The 13,995-nt window shown below is 41.7% G+C and overlaps 1 pseudogene; it reads right to left on the bottom strand.

Annotated features, from left to right (window-relative positions):
- Positions 1-10,532: 10,532 nt before the first annotated feature.
- On the bottom strand, positions 10,533-10,618 carry LOC125158051 (uncharacterized; annotated as a pseudogene).
- Positions 10,619-13,995: the final 3,377 nt, after the last annotated feature.

Below are 13,995 nucleotides of genomic sequence, written 5' to 3'. Positions count from 1 at the left end.
ATACAGATGAACAGGTTCCCCCCCCCCCCCGCCATGATGATGATGATGACGACAGGGACAACGATCATGACAGCAATGACATGGATGGCGACTTACATGTATTTCTTGCCACATGTCGGGTACTTGCTAAATGGTTTAAGTGTACTGTCTCATTGGATCTTTACAGCCACCTTTTGAGGTAAATGCTGTTATTATCCCCATATTTTATGCAAACCAAGATTAGAAGCATTTCGTACAAACTTTAAAGAGACCCGAGAAGCATCTACTAAACAAAGAATGGTAAACGGAAAGTAATTGTGCAGTTCCCATTATTAACAAGTTAGAATGTGAAAAGTGTCGTTGCCTTTTCCTTTTATTTAGGATGCTTCCTGTATTGTATATTTTGTGAACACAAAATTCATTTTTTACATGCTTTTCATAAAGCTTAGTACCTAGAAGCTTCTCAAGAAAGGTGTGCTCAATGAATTAATGAATGACGGCTTTCAGGAGCTCAGTCAAGATCTCAACCTTCCTAAGAAGTTTCTTGAAAACATCCTAAGCTCTTTAATCATGAATTCTGCCATAAGGGTTTTGAGAACCAAATTTCGTGGTTGGAGAAGTACACTGTACCTTCATTTCAGGTAAATCACACCTGTATTATCAGCTTGCTCCTCTGATATGGTTATAAACTAAGGTATCATTACCACCACCTTGTGGGTGTTTCTAATAATTGCAGACAAATTACCCAAGCGCAAAGCCATAGCATCTTGACTCTTGAAATCCTAACACTTCTCCATCAGTACGTTATTTGATTTGGCTTTAGTTAGATTCATGGCTAACAAATTAAAGCAAGAAGTTTCTATGTCTTTTACTGTAGGTTATTTCAAAATCTTTTTGGAATTAGGAACAGTGTGATTAATGGGTACATGAATGAATGGAATCCTTACATTCCCCAACTAATATTTTTTTTGAAAATTATAAGCACTATTACTTTTCTAACTAGAATGAGGCTTAAGGGAACTGACTTCCTTGGTATTGGAATACAATGTAATTCTATATCTTCACTCTAAGTAGATATTTTACTAACTTGGTTTATTTAAGATGGTGAGCTCCGGGAGGGTGGGGATTTTTTTTCCATCTATTTTGCTTATTGCTGTAATCCCAGCACCCAGAAAAAAAATGCGTGGGCTGTAACTGATGCCAAATAACTTTTGTCAAGAGAATGAATGAATGTGTGACTTAGCCAAAAGCAAGATCCAGTGGTGTTCTCTTTAACATTATGGGTCATAAGGTAGGAGGAATACAAGGGAGAAAAAATGTCTGAGTTAATGGATGGATTATAATGAGGAAACCAAATGCCCTTTCATCTGGATGGTTAGATTTGGCAAACTTGGAGAACAGTGGCCATATCTTGTGGCTAGGACAGGAGCACCACGGAGAGGAGTCTGGATCTGGTGGGAGACATTAGGAAAATAACCTTTTTCTTCTTGCCCCCTCACGGTCAAAACTTCCCCATCCTTTCTGACCTCTTTTCAGGATTCTGTTAGATAAGTGGTTGGTACAGCCCACAAGGCACTTGGCAAAAAGTAGTCCTTGTGTTACCATTGAGGAATGGATGGCAGCTGAGAAGAGTTGAAGGTTTGAGTTAGTATAACATTTCCTGTTTCTTAAGAACATGGAAATTGGCTGAGTGTGTCTGTAGCCAGCCACAGCGTGATAAGAGGTTGGGTGGCGAATGCCGACAAAGTGGAAATGGACATCAGCAATTTGCTGCTATATCTTATAATATGGGCAAGTCTTGCTTTATGCAATAGGCGTGCATCAAAAATTTGTGTGGAAAATGAATTTAGGTAAATTGAATTCTATTTTAAATCCAGGACACATGCTTGCCACTTAAAGGAACTCTGGAGCAAATCATTTTCTCAAGTGAAAAGATCTGCTATTTTGTCATTTTTGTGGTTTCCCTTATGTACTAAAAAAACCCCACAGTCCCCTATCATTTAGAGGGCAGACTCCTTTAGATAACAAGATGTAGTATGGGACTGTTTATCTTTTTTTCAGCCGTTTTATTTTTTTATTTTTAAGCTTTCTGTTACCAGAGCTTAAATCAGGAAATGTCTGGCTTCCTCAAAACCCCAGTATTCCAGTCTGGTATGTTTTCAAAGTGTACTTCTGAAGCAAGGTCAGTAATTAGCCTGATTATCTGGGTCAAAGTCGAAGTGTTAATGAAATATATATAGTACTGCCCTCCCCTGCCTTGAATTTCCACCATTCACTTCTTCACGGAATCCGTGGATGTATAACAGAAGTTGTAAATTTCAGATCAGTGGGAGAGGAATTATAGAATATGAGCTGTTATTTATCAAGTGCCTACTATGTGCCAAGCGTGTGCTCAGTGGTTTAACACGTTAGCTCATCTAATCCTCATAGTCCTCATGAGGTAGGTAGTACTATTATTTCAATTTTATAGCTTGCAAAACTATGACTTTTAAGAGGGATTACGTGACGTGCCCAAGGTCACACAGCTCTCAGTTGTGGAGGTGAAATGAGATCCAGGACACCTCTAGGCCACCCTGCCTCCACATCGCACTGTGTATCCATATGCGTGCGTGTGTCCTGACATCCCAACTACTTCGTCTTTCTCAAAGGGCGGGGAGCAGATAGCGGCCTCTAATGTTGCACAAAGTCAGGGGCCACTCAAGCAGCATTGTAGACTGGAGTAACAAAGACTTGGGAGAGAGTCTTATTTTGTTTTTCTACATCTCTCTATCTTAGCTAAAGCAGATTGATTTTTTTTCAGGGGATGGAGGAAGTACTGTTTGTGTGTCCTGGAAAATAGTTATGTACTGAATGCTAATCCCATGCCCTGGAAGGGTTAACTCCATAGTCTGAGAGGGGACAGGGAAATGTGTAGAGTGGTGCACTTGTCTTCCTCCATCAGAACCATGGTGGGTGGTTTAGAGCGAGGACCACTCTCGCTAGGTTCAAAGTCCCCTGGCTACACCTAGCATTCGGGTGAATTGACTTCCTTGGGCCTCCAGTCCCCATCAGTACGATGGGGGTGATAATAGTAACATACCCCCCACAAGGCTATTGTGAGGATGAGACAAGGTAAGCAAAGTGCATAGAATCCCACCTGGCACGTAATAAATGATCAGTAATGTTAGCTATTGTTGCTATTAGCTCCAGACCCCGCAGCATATTTTGGCACAGTTTCCCCTGAGCTGCTTTGGGTTCTGGGGGGGCTCTGAGAGAGTCCATTTTGCGGGGTTGGACAAAGCAGGAAAGGCTTGTGCATTTGCAGAATCTGTCAGCGTTTGAGTTTGTTTAGCCCTGGCAGGAAATGGCTTCCTGCTTTGAAAACAAAGGAAAAAACGTATTTTAAAGTGAAGAAACACCTTTTTAAAAATACTCAGAAGACTTATTAGACAGAAAACAGCTTTTACAGAGCAACGTCGTGGTGATTGAGGGGAAAACAGCGTCAAGTGTCTGAATCAGATCGCGTTTAATGGAGAAGAGGAGCTGAGCGTGGCAGAGCCGGCTGGGCTGGTGGGGAGAGAGGGGGAGGGCAGGGGGATGCAAAGGTTTTGCCAAAGAGCCACGGAGATTGGATTGTGCCAGCACAGAAACCACTTGCCAATGAAAGCTGCAGTCACTGTCACCCACTGCCGCTCTGCGGTAATGAATGCATTTTTGATTAATTTTGCTGATTACCTGCTCTCTATGCACACAGCACAAGATAGAATAGTCGAGTCTGGGGCTCTCGGTGGAAGACTTTAGAGGCAAGGAGACGGGGTGGCAGGAGGGCTTTGATTATCTTTTTTTATTTTTCTCTCCTCACCTGCTCCCCAGCGTACATTGAGATAACGCTGGCTTTTGCTGGCAGCAGCCAAGAGGCCAGAACCTTGGGGTTTTTTCCACACATCGGTGCTGTTGCAGGGTAATAAAGCTAGTGCCAGAGGGGCAAGGAGCTACCGAGAAGCCCCCATCCACTCTCCTCTGGTTTCCTTGTAGTGTGTAACTCATCCCCTCAACCACAGGAGACGAATGTCTTTGCATATATTGAAAAAGAAATTATGTCTTTGATTTCCTAGATACATTACAAGTATTTACCAACAGATGAGAATTAGGTGAGGAAATCGGTTTTAAGCTCATAAGGCAATGTCTCTGAAGATTTAGTGCAATTTTAATGGGAACACAAACTTTGGGAAGGGAAAACACAAGTTATCAATTTTGGAACAATTTCCTCTCTGGTGCTGTAAGATGAGAACTGAAATCCAATGTTTATAATCAAATGATTCTTCTCTTTTCACATCAGATATAGTGGATTATTTTCATGTATTTTCTCTGTGTACAGGCTATTCATTTTTTTCCTTTTTGGTTGTCATAATTGTTGTTCTGGATTTGGCATTGCACGAAAACCGATCTGTTTCTAACAAGTTGAGGGCCAAGTAAGTGGCCAGATGCACCTGTGAATATTATGAGCCCAGCCCAGGACTGAGTGATCTTGTCTAGAGCAAGCACTATTTCCTTTATGGGCAGAAATGGAGAGTTTGGCAACTGTTCGGATACCTGGATCAGGTCTGGCCCTGTGTTTAGAAAGAGTGAGTTCTTCCTTTGAGTGTGAGTTGAAGGGCTTCTAGGGCCTCCAAGTCACCCTCTTAGTATCCTCCCCACTGGCCTTGTTTTACTTTCTGAAATTCTTGTCTTCACCCCCTCCTTCGGGAAGCCCTCTGTTAAAATGGTGGCACTTTCTGCATTTGGTGCATGGCTTCCCAACATTTTCGCAGCGTGGTGCACAGGCGGTTCCTCAGAACCGGAGTCAAGAGGTTGAGAGACTCTGGCCACTCCACGGCCTTGAGACTTGAAGGCACTTAGTAACTCAGCACAGCTCTTATCTATCCACATGACACGGACACCAGTCTCTCATAAGGGTGACTATATTGTTTATTGTCCAAACTGGGACACTTTTGAGAGTGGAAGAGGACACTTAATAATTAAACCAGGACATCAGGCAAACTACAATCTAGGAAATGTGTTCGGCCTAGTCAATTACACCTTAACCCTGATTAGTTTCCCAGACTAGCCCTGCGATACCAGACCTTTGAAATGTGCAGTCTTCTAGTTTGTTTCCTCCATTAGCCCATTTCTTTATCTGCCTGTCTATTTATACAGCTGCTATCACTACTGTTATGTTTTGTTTCAACCTCCATTTTACAGATGAAGAGACAGATAAGAGGCTAAATATTCTTTCCTCCCTTCATATTTCCACGAGAAGTAAGTGATCAGGTAATATGAGGGTCGCTGGGGGCTCAGGGGCAAATCGGTGCTGTTTGAGTCTTGACTAGCATTCTCTTTTGGTATTTTTCTTGTCTCCTTTACCTCTTCTCTTCTTCCAGCTTGCCAGTGCCTATGTTCCCACCCATGTCCACATTCATTAAAGCTTACCTGTTCTCTACAGTATTCCATTCCCGCAGGACTTTGCCCTGTGTTCAAAAATAAATGCTGAAAAATTAACGTATTAGCTTCTGTAGAAGCTAATATTCACATTTTAATAGGGGACTTCTGGGGACATAACTGCTTTAGTTCAGTGAAGCAGTGATAATGGTGGGAGTTCAGGAACCCGGCAAACTAGGGGCGTTGGTTTGGTTAGAAGATACAGTTTCACTATGACCTGAAATATACCACCTAAGGCCTGCCTTGGTCAGGGCTTTCTAAGTTGGATAAGCTATAATGCCTCTGTACAAGAATTCTGCCATCATCTGGATGACATGCTCTATGGGATTGTGTCATTATTTTAGATTTACTTGAATTTATGAAAAGGAAATAACAATGCTTTTCATAACAGCAAAATATGATGAAAGGGTAAAGAAGTAATATAATCTAGATTATGTGCCTGATCTGCTCCAGGCAGGAACATGAGCTCACTTTGGTGTGGTAGAGATTTGGGAATGATTCTTTTGTCTTGTCTTCTTGGGATGATGAAACATAGATTGCCTGGGGGATGGACAAGAGCTCTTAGAGCCCTCCATTATATTTTATTTTATTTTATTTTATTTTATTTTATTTTATTTCATTTTATTTCATTTCATTTCATTTCATATTTTTTAAAAGATTTTATTTTGGGGGCACCTGGGTGGCTCAGTTGGTTAAGTGTCCGACTTCGGCTCAGGTCATGATCTTGCGGTTCGTGAGTTCAAGCCCCGCGTCGGATTCTGTGCTGACAGCTTAGAGCCTGGAGCCTGCTTCAGATTCTGTGTCTCCCTCTCCCTCTGCCCCTCCCCTGCTCACGCTCTGTCTCTCTCTGTCTCTCAATAATAAATAATAAAACGTTAAAAAAAATGTAAAGATTTTATTTTTAAGTAATTTCTACACCCAACGTAGGGCTTGAACTTGCAACCTTGAGATCAAGAGTTACATGTTTTATTTATTGATCCAGCCAGGTACCCCTAGAGCCCTCCATTTTAGTATCTTCCCCATCTGCATTCCTTTGAAACTAAAGTTTAAAACATCAGGCATCAGAATTCTTTGGGAAATCATTTTCAAAGGACAGTTATTTCTTAGAGTTTGTATATATCCTCTGCCCTACTCATGACCATCTAAGCCAGCTAGTTGGTTCTCCCTGTGGATGTGACATTTGGTCATTCATTTACAAATATTTCTTGAGCACCTACTATGTGTTGGATACTGTGGTAGGCACCGGTGAACACAATAGACATAGATATGGATTCTGTTTTATCGAAGTTAAACAAAAAGCAAACAAGTAACAGATATAGTAACAATCCATTTGGATTTGCTTAACAAAGAAAGCCAATAGGATGCTGCAATAGAGAATAGAAGATGAGGATCAACTTTCAACACACAGTAGTGGAAAACCAAACTAAAATTAGGTCAAGTAATATGGAGTTTATTATCTCACTGATTAAGAAGTCTGGAAGCAAGGCATCTGGGGTCAATTCAGATACACAATATAATTATTATGAGGGACCCAGGCACATTCCATCTTTCTATTCTACTATCCTTAGCACATGGATAATACTTCACTTGTGATCGTAAGAGGCCTTCCACATTTGCAAGCATCACATGTAGACACACAAAAGCTAAAGAAAATTGGTACTTTCTGTCTGTCTCTCTTTTCTCAGCAAGGGCCTTTCCAAAGAAGACTTCCTTTTGTGTTATTTTGGTTAGATCCACATCGTTTACTCATCTCTAAATCAATCACTGACAAAAAGGCCAGATATGACCATGATAGGCTAAAAGCAATTATTATCTACTATTTGATACCGGGGAAGGGCCAGGCTCCCTTGACTATGTGACAGCCATATCCTTGAACAAAATCATCATTGTGCTAGCAAAAAACAGTGTAGGTGGGGGTCGTTGCTGTGGGGGCAGTCCATATTTTCTGCGTTGGTTACAGTGGTGAGGAAAGGCCCATTTGTTGGAATGATGTGTGAACTGAGACACTAAGGATGAGACACATTCAAATAAAGTGTGGGAGATAGGGCTTTCAGGCAGAGGGAGGAGCTGAGGCAAAGTACTAGACACTGATAGAGTTTGGCATCTTTGAGGACCCGGAAGAAGACAAGTGTGACCCAGATATAACAAGTGAGGGGAGAAGTCCTTGAAGTGAAGTTTGGGAGCAAGACAGGGGCTGGTAGGGCATGGTGTAGGTTTAAGATTTATTCTCAGGGTAGTAGGAATGCACTGAAGGGCTGTAAGTAGGTTAAGGACATGACCTCCATTTCAGGGCCCTCTTGCTGCTATACAGAGAATGAGTTGAAGGGTGGGTAGGAATGGAATTTGCAGACCAATTAGGACATTTTTGCAATGCTCGGGGCAACAAATGGTGGGAGCTTGGAATAGGGAGGTAACAATGTAGGTGGAGAGAAGAGGCTTTGGCAGAAGTGAAAGTGTTGATCCAAGGGTTCTGCTTAACCATGTTAAGTTTGAGATGTTTGTGAGATATCCAAGTGGAATGGTAAAGTAGGTAATTGGCTAGGAGACTGGCTCAAAAGAAAGGTCTGGGCCAGAAATACGTATTTGGAAGTCAGCCGTATATAAATGGCATTCAAAGCCAGAGGACCGGATGAACTCACTTAGTTTTGGAAAAGGAGTAGACAGAGAAAAGGCAAGGGTTCAGTACCAAGTTCTAAAGTACACAAACACTGAAACATTGGGCAGATGAGGTAGAGTGTGGAAAGGAAATTGTGAAATGGAAGCCATCGAGGTAGGAGGAAACCCAAGAGACACTACATGCTTTTCCTAGGGTCACACAGCTCATACTCCTGTCTTAGGGACTCAGGAGGATGGTATAGAAGTCTTTGAAGGGACAAGGTAGATGAGAATAGGAAGAAGTAATTTTACACAAATTTTTAAAAAAACACTGTTTTTTTCCTCTTAATATAAAAACTATATTCATTGTTGACAATTTAGAAGGCATATAAACATACGAAAATGAAAATCATACATTTGTTATACTTTTTGTGTAGAACTCTCTAGTCTTCCCCCTCCTTCTCCTCCCCTCCCTTCTCTCTCTCTGCCCACAATACACACGAACATGCACACACACGCATGCACACACGTGTGCCCACCACACGGTATGAGCAAGGGTGGGCTAGGCTATGTTGTGATAACAACCACCCGCAAATCTCAATGGCTTCACACAATAAAAGGTCTTTACATATCCAGTCTATGTGGGCAGGGAACCTCTGCACATTATGGTCACTTAGGAGACCCAGGCTGATAGAAGACTCTTTTCAACACATGCTTCCACGATTATCAAGGCAGGCAAAAGCCGTGTGGCACATTGATCACTGGCCTTTAAATGTTCCCCTCACATTTCACATTCCAGTTATGTTGCATGACCATATGTATCTTCAAAAGGATTGGGAAGCACAATCGTACTACATGCCTTAAAGGAGAATGTGAAAATATTTATGAATAGTCTTAATGGTTACTATAAACATGTAAATATAATGTCATACTCTACATACTATTTTGCAACCAGATTGTTAACTCACTATGTTTTGAAAATATGTCTTTAAACATTTTCCATGCCATTAAATCTTCTGTAATTTGCTTTTTAATAGCTGCGTGTATACACATAAAATAATTTATTTAGTCAATCCCTTAATATTGCTATTTCAACTGTTTCTAATATCTCACTATGGAAAATTATGCTGTAGTGAAGCCCAGTTAACATCCATCTTTGTTTTCATTTATGATTCTTTTTACAGAATAAATTCCTATATGGTGTGGCAGAGTCAAAAGACATGCAAACTGTGGGGCACGTTGGTGGCTCAGTTGGCTGAGCCTCTGACTTTGGCTCAGGTCACGATCTCACAGTTTGTGAGTTCGAGTCCCGCATCGGGCTCGCTGCTGTCAGCATAGAACCCACGTCAGATCCACTGTCCCCATGTCTCTCTGCCCCTCCCCTGCTCACTCTCTCTCAAAAATAAACATTAAAAATGATATGCAAACTGTTAAGACTTTTGCTACTTATTGTTGAATTTTCCTCCAGAAAAGTTTTATCAATTTATGCTCTTACAAGCAATATGCAAGAGTGTACATTTCCCTGGATCTCACTAATTCTGGCTGTTACCCATTTCTTTTTAGCATTTGCTAATTTTCTCAATAAAAAAATCACATTGTTTTCGCTTGTGTTTTTTATGGACAGAATGAGCATTTTTATGTGCTCTCTGGCCATTCTTATTTTGTGAATTGCCTATTCGTGTCATCTGCACTTGGTTTTGGAGTGCCCCTTATGCCAATATCCATACTTCACTGTTACACAGCCCCCACTCATGAGCATACTTCTTTTCTCTCTTTCCCTCTTGAGCTTAAGATGCTTCATAGTAACTAAGGCAACAAAACATGCTAGGTGGTTGAACTCCAAAATAGTAGCTGTAATCATCCTGAAACCCTCAACGGTAACTTTTATTAACTATTTATGGCCTAAACACATTTGCACATTCTGAGTGTCTATCAGGGATGCGGAGTACTTTTCTAGGGGTGTGGAGTCCCTATCCCGAGGGCAGGGCTGCTGCATTCTTTTATTTTTTCAATGTTTAGTCATTTATTTTGAGAAGGTGAGAGAGAGTGAGGCAGAGAGAGAGGGAGACAGAGAGAACCCCAAGCAGGCTCCACGCTGTCAGCATGGAGCCTGATTCAGGGCTCGATGTCACAAACTGTGAGATCATGTCCCAAGCAGGCTCTGCACTCTGAGCACGGAGCCTGATGAGGGGCTTAATCGCACGACCCTGAGTTCATGACCTGAGCTGCAAATCAAGAGTTGGACACTTAACTGACTGAGCCACCCAGGCGCCCCATGACTGCTTTTTCTTAAGAAAAAAATAGTAGCACAATAACTGATTCAAGTAAAATCTGACACAAAACCTCAAAATCTAAAATGGATGACTGTGAAGATGCTCTGATTGGAGCAGCCGTGTGCTCTCTACTCGGCCTCACCTGCATATTCCCTGCACAAGTCAGAATTTCCGTGGAGCATAGTCTGAGAACAATTCGTCTAATGGAGTGAGCACTGGGCCTGGAATGAGGAGTGGAACTAACTGGCTGTGGGACTTTAAACCGATAAGAACAGATACTACACTTGATCTTAGCCAAAAGGCCGAGAAGCGATTGGCTGTGGGGACTTTAGATGTGTTGCTTAATGTCTCTGAGCATGGCTTTCTGAATCTATGAAATGGAGAGAATATTAAGTTGGTAGTTAATCACTGAGCACTCACTTTGTATAGAATCACCCTATTGGATACCAGGGAGAATTCAAATGGCATGAGTCAGTCCTTGCCCTTAAAAGGTTTATAACTCGGGGCGCCTGGGTGGCTCAGTCGGTTAAGCAGCCGACTTCCGCTCAGGTCACGATCTCGCGATCCGTGAGTTCGAGCCCCGCATCGGGCTCTGTGCTGACAACTCGGAGCCTGGAGCCTGTTTCCGATTCTGTGTCTCCCTCTCTCTGACCCTCCCCTGTTCATGCTCTGTCTTTCCCTGTCTCAAAAATAAATGAAATGTTAAAAAAAAATTAAAAAAAAAATAAAAGGTTTATAATTCACTTAATACTTTACCGATCTTCTAAAATGCTTATGAAATCCAATAAAATAGCAGGTGCAAATAAGAATAACAACTTGAAAATGCTTGGAAGAAGTGAAAATCACACAAATGCGAAATAACGTTATACGTATTGAATTATCGTTAATGTTTTGAGTGCATCAGAAGGTGGGAAGTTCTGTAAAGGTTAAATGAGACTCCTTTATAGACCTTGAACTGGTCAACTGAGAAGTGTTGTTGCCATCTTGCCCACATCTCCAGAGCTCCCCAGTATTTCAAAGAGTCATGACAAATGCGTCCCATCTGGAACTACTGTCAAGTCCCGAGACCTGGCATGAAACCCACCCAAGGAGAAAGGGCAGTCATTGAGGGAACTTTCCAGGATGCGGAACCTGGGTTTGGCTTGAAGGTATAGCTCTCTCAGTAGGACTCAAGCGACGGTCAACACTACAGTGTACCTTGTTGTGTTAGTGTGTCAGAAAGATAGATGTGGCACATGGCAGTGGGTCCTCAAGGCTCAGCAGACAGATGCATTTGGGAGCTCCATGAATTGGTAGCAGAATCCTTGCCGATGGTTGGAGATCCAGGGGAGGGAGCTGAGCCCGGCAGGAATACTGGGGCTCTAATCAGAAGAACTTGGAATTAGAAACCAGGTCAGAAGCCCATGCTAAGTGGAGGAGGCCTTTGAGTTCTTAGGGTCTTTCAGGCTATACATTTATACAAGGTGAGTAGAATGCGAGAAGAATTTTTTTCCACTGCAGAACTTACGAGGTGGTAGCCAAAATGGAGAGAGAATAAACGGGGCATAGTTGCTAGAGGAGTTCCCTGGAAAGAAAGTCTTTCCATACCCCTCCTCCCCTGGGAAAGGATATCTCTTTGGGAAGAATTTAAAATGCCCTTTGTTGTTACATTTCCTGTGCACGGTGGCGGTGGCGCAGGGCGCAGTGTATTAGGGGAGGCCATGGGTGACTCAAAATGTTTCCAGATGCTAAAGCTTTTGTTACTTTTCACAACAAAAGGCAATTGAATTCTTTAGACTGTGATTATGGTAATGCTGCATTGTTTTTGTCTGATCAAGAGCTGAGGGCAAAAGCTTTCCAAATTGACAGTTCTTTGCTCTCACAATGCAGGGTAGAGGATGAATTAAAGAGGGCTGGAGTTGATATGGAGAGGCTACCTGTGTTTGGATTAGAGAATACTGCAGCAATCCAAGTGAGAGACACTAGCGATTTGCCTGGGAGTGGCGGCATTGGAAACAATGAAAATAGATTGCAGATATAAAATCAACAGAGCTTGATGATGAGTGGGACACGTGTGTAGTGTGGGAAACGTGCGCTGGGGGGAAGACGACACGAGTGGGAGGGAGGTGTCAAAGGCACAAGTCCTGGGCTTCCGGCTCACACATCCGGATGTATGACGATGCATTAACTAGGAAAGAGGACACTGGAAACAATTCGGTTTGGGCATAGAGAACTCTGAGTTCAGATTTGGACATATTGCATTTGCACTGCTTTTGAGACTTTAAGAGGCAACGTTGAGTGGGAAGCCTGAAGTTCCGGAGAGAGGTCTATGCGGGAGCCATAAATTAGCTGAGTCATTTCTGAGTCACACTATGCATATTATTCTGGAATTTGCTTTTCATTTTTAATATGTCCTGCACATCCTCAATTCGATACATATTAATCTCATTTAATAGTCGTGTAATATTCCATGGTATGTACAAAGGTGCTTTAATTATTCAACCGTTCCCTTATAAAGTCTCTTATCAGATTTAGACTGGCTTCAGTATTTTTAGAAGTATTACAAATTCTGCAATAAACACATTTACATATATATCTTGATATACTAGTGCATTTATGTCTCATGGATAAATTCTCAGAAGTGAGATTGCTGAGTCAAAAGCTATGCACATTTTAATTTTAATAAATGTTTCCAGGTTGCCAGTATAGTGTACTGGTTGAGAGCCTGAGTTCCAGAATAAAAGTGTCAAGTTTCAAATTTTGACTCCACCACTTACGAGCTTCATAACCACGAATAGGTTATTTAATCTCTCCCTTATTCAGTTTCCTCCTCTGTAATTAGGACGTATATATCTCCTGTGGCTATCGTGAGGATTAAATGAGATTATAGATTTTCATACACAGCTTGGAAATTTTTTAGATCTATAATACGTAAAACAACTATTGACAGGTATGTGACAGTGATCCAGGTGGGACTGCAATCCTTGAGAGAGACAGGAAGTATATGATTCAGGTCCAACTTCTACCCAGGGGGAAATGTTCTCCCTGGCTGTGTTTCCCAGGATGGCGGAACCCAAGCAGAGAATGGTAGGTAGAAGAGGCAGAGATCACAATTCTGGGACCGACTAAAGTGGTTGGAATTTGTGAGCAGGTTGCCAGAGAGATCAGAGTCGTGGAGAGGTAACCCCAGAAGGCTGAATGTTGCCATAGCAATTCCTAGCATGTGCCAGGCAGTGGCCTAAGTGCTTCTAGCTTTAATTTAATCTTCATAAAAATCTGTAAAATCTATAATTTATTATTATTCCCAGTTTACGGATGTAGCTTTATTATTATTCCTCTTTGTAGACAAAGGGAAAACGGAGGTACAGAAGGTTAAGTAACTTTCCAAAAGTCACATGGCTCGCAGCGGTGAGCTTGGATTTGAATCCACGCAGCTACTATATCAAACTGCCTTTCTGAAGAGCAAGTGTGCATCTAAGTGTCATACATACATTAAGCCATAAAACAGCTATTATTATCATTCCCACTTTAAAGTTAACTTCCTCCAGCTAGGAAGTAATGGAGCTGAGATTCAAACCCACGTAGTTAGGTTCCAATGTTTTTGCTCTGAAACACCACATAATCTCTACGTTTTTTTAATTTTTTGGAGTTTTTATCAGGAATAGTTACAGAATTTAATATCTTATTTTGATTTTTTTATTTGAGAGAGAGA

Source organism: Prionailurus viverrinus, chromosome X, assembly GCF_022837055.1.
Source record: "Prionailurus viverrinus isolate Anna chromosome X, UM_Priviv_1.0, whole genome shotgun sequence".
NCBI classification, from domain to species: Eukaryota; Metazoa; Chordata; class Mammalia; order Carnivora; family Felidae; genus Prionailurus; species Prionailurus viverrinus.
The sequence above is the reverse complement of the archived record's forward strand: the minus strand, read 5'-3'. Positions and strand labels throughout refer to the sequence as shown.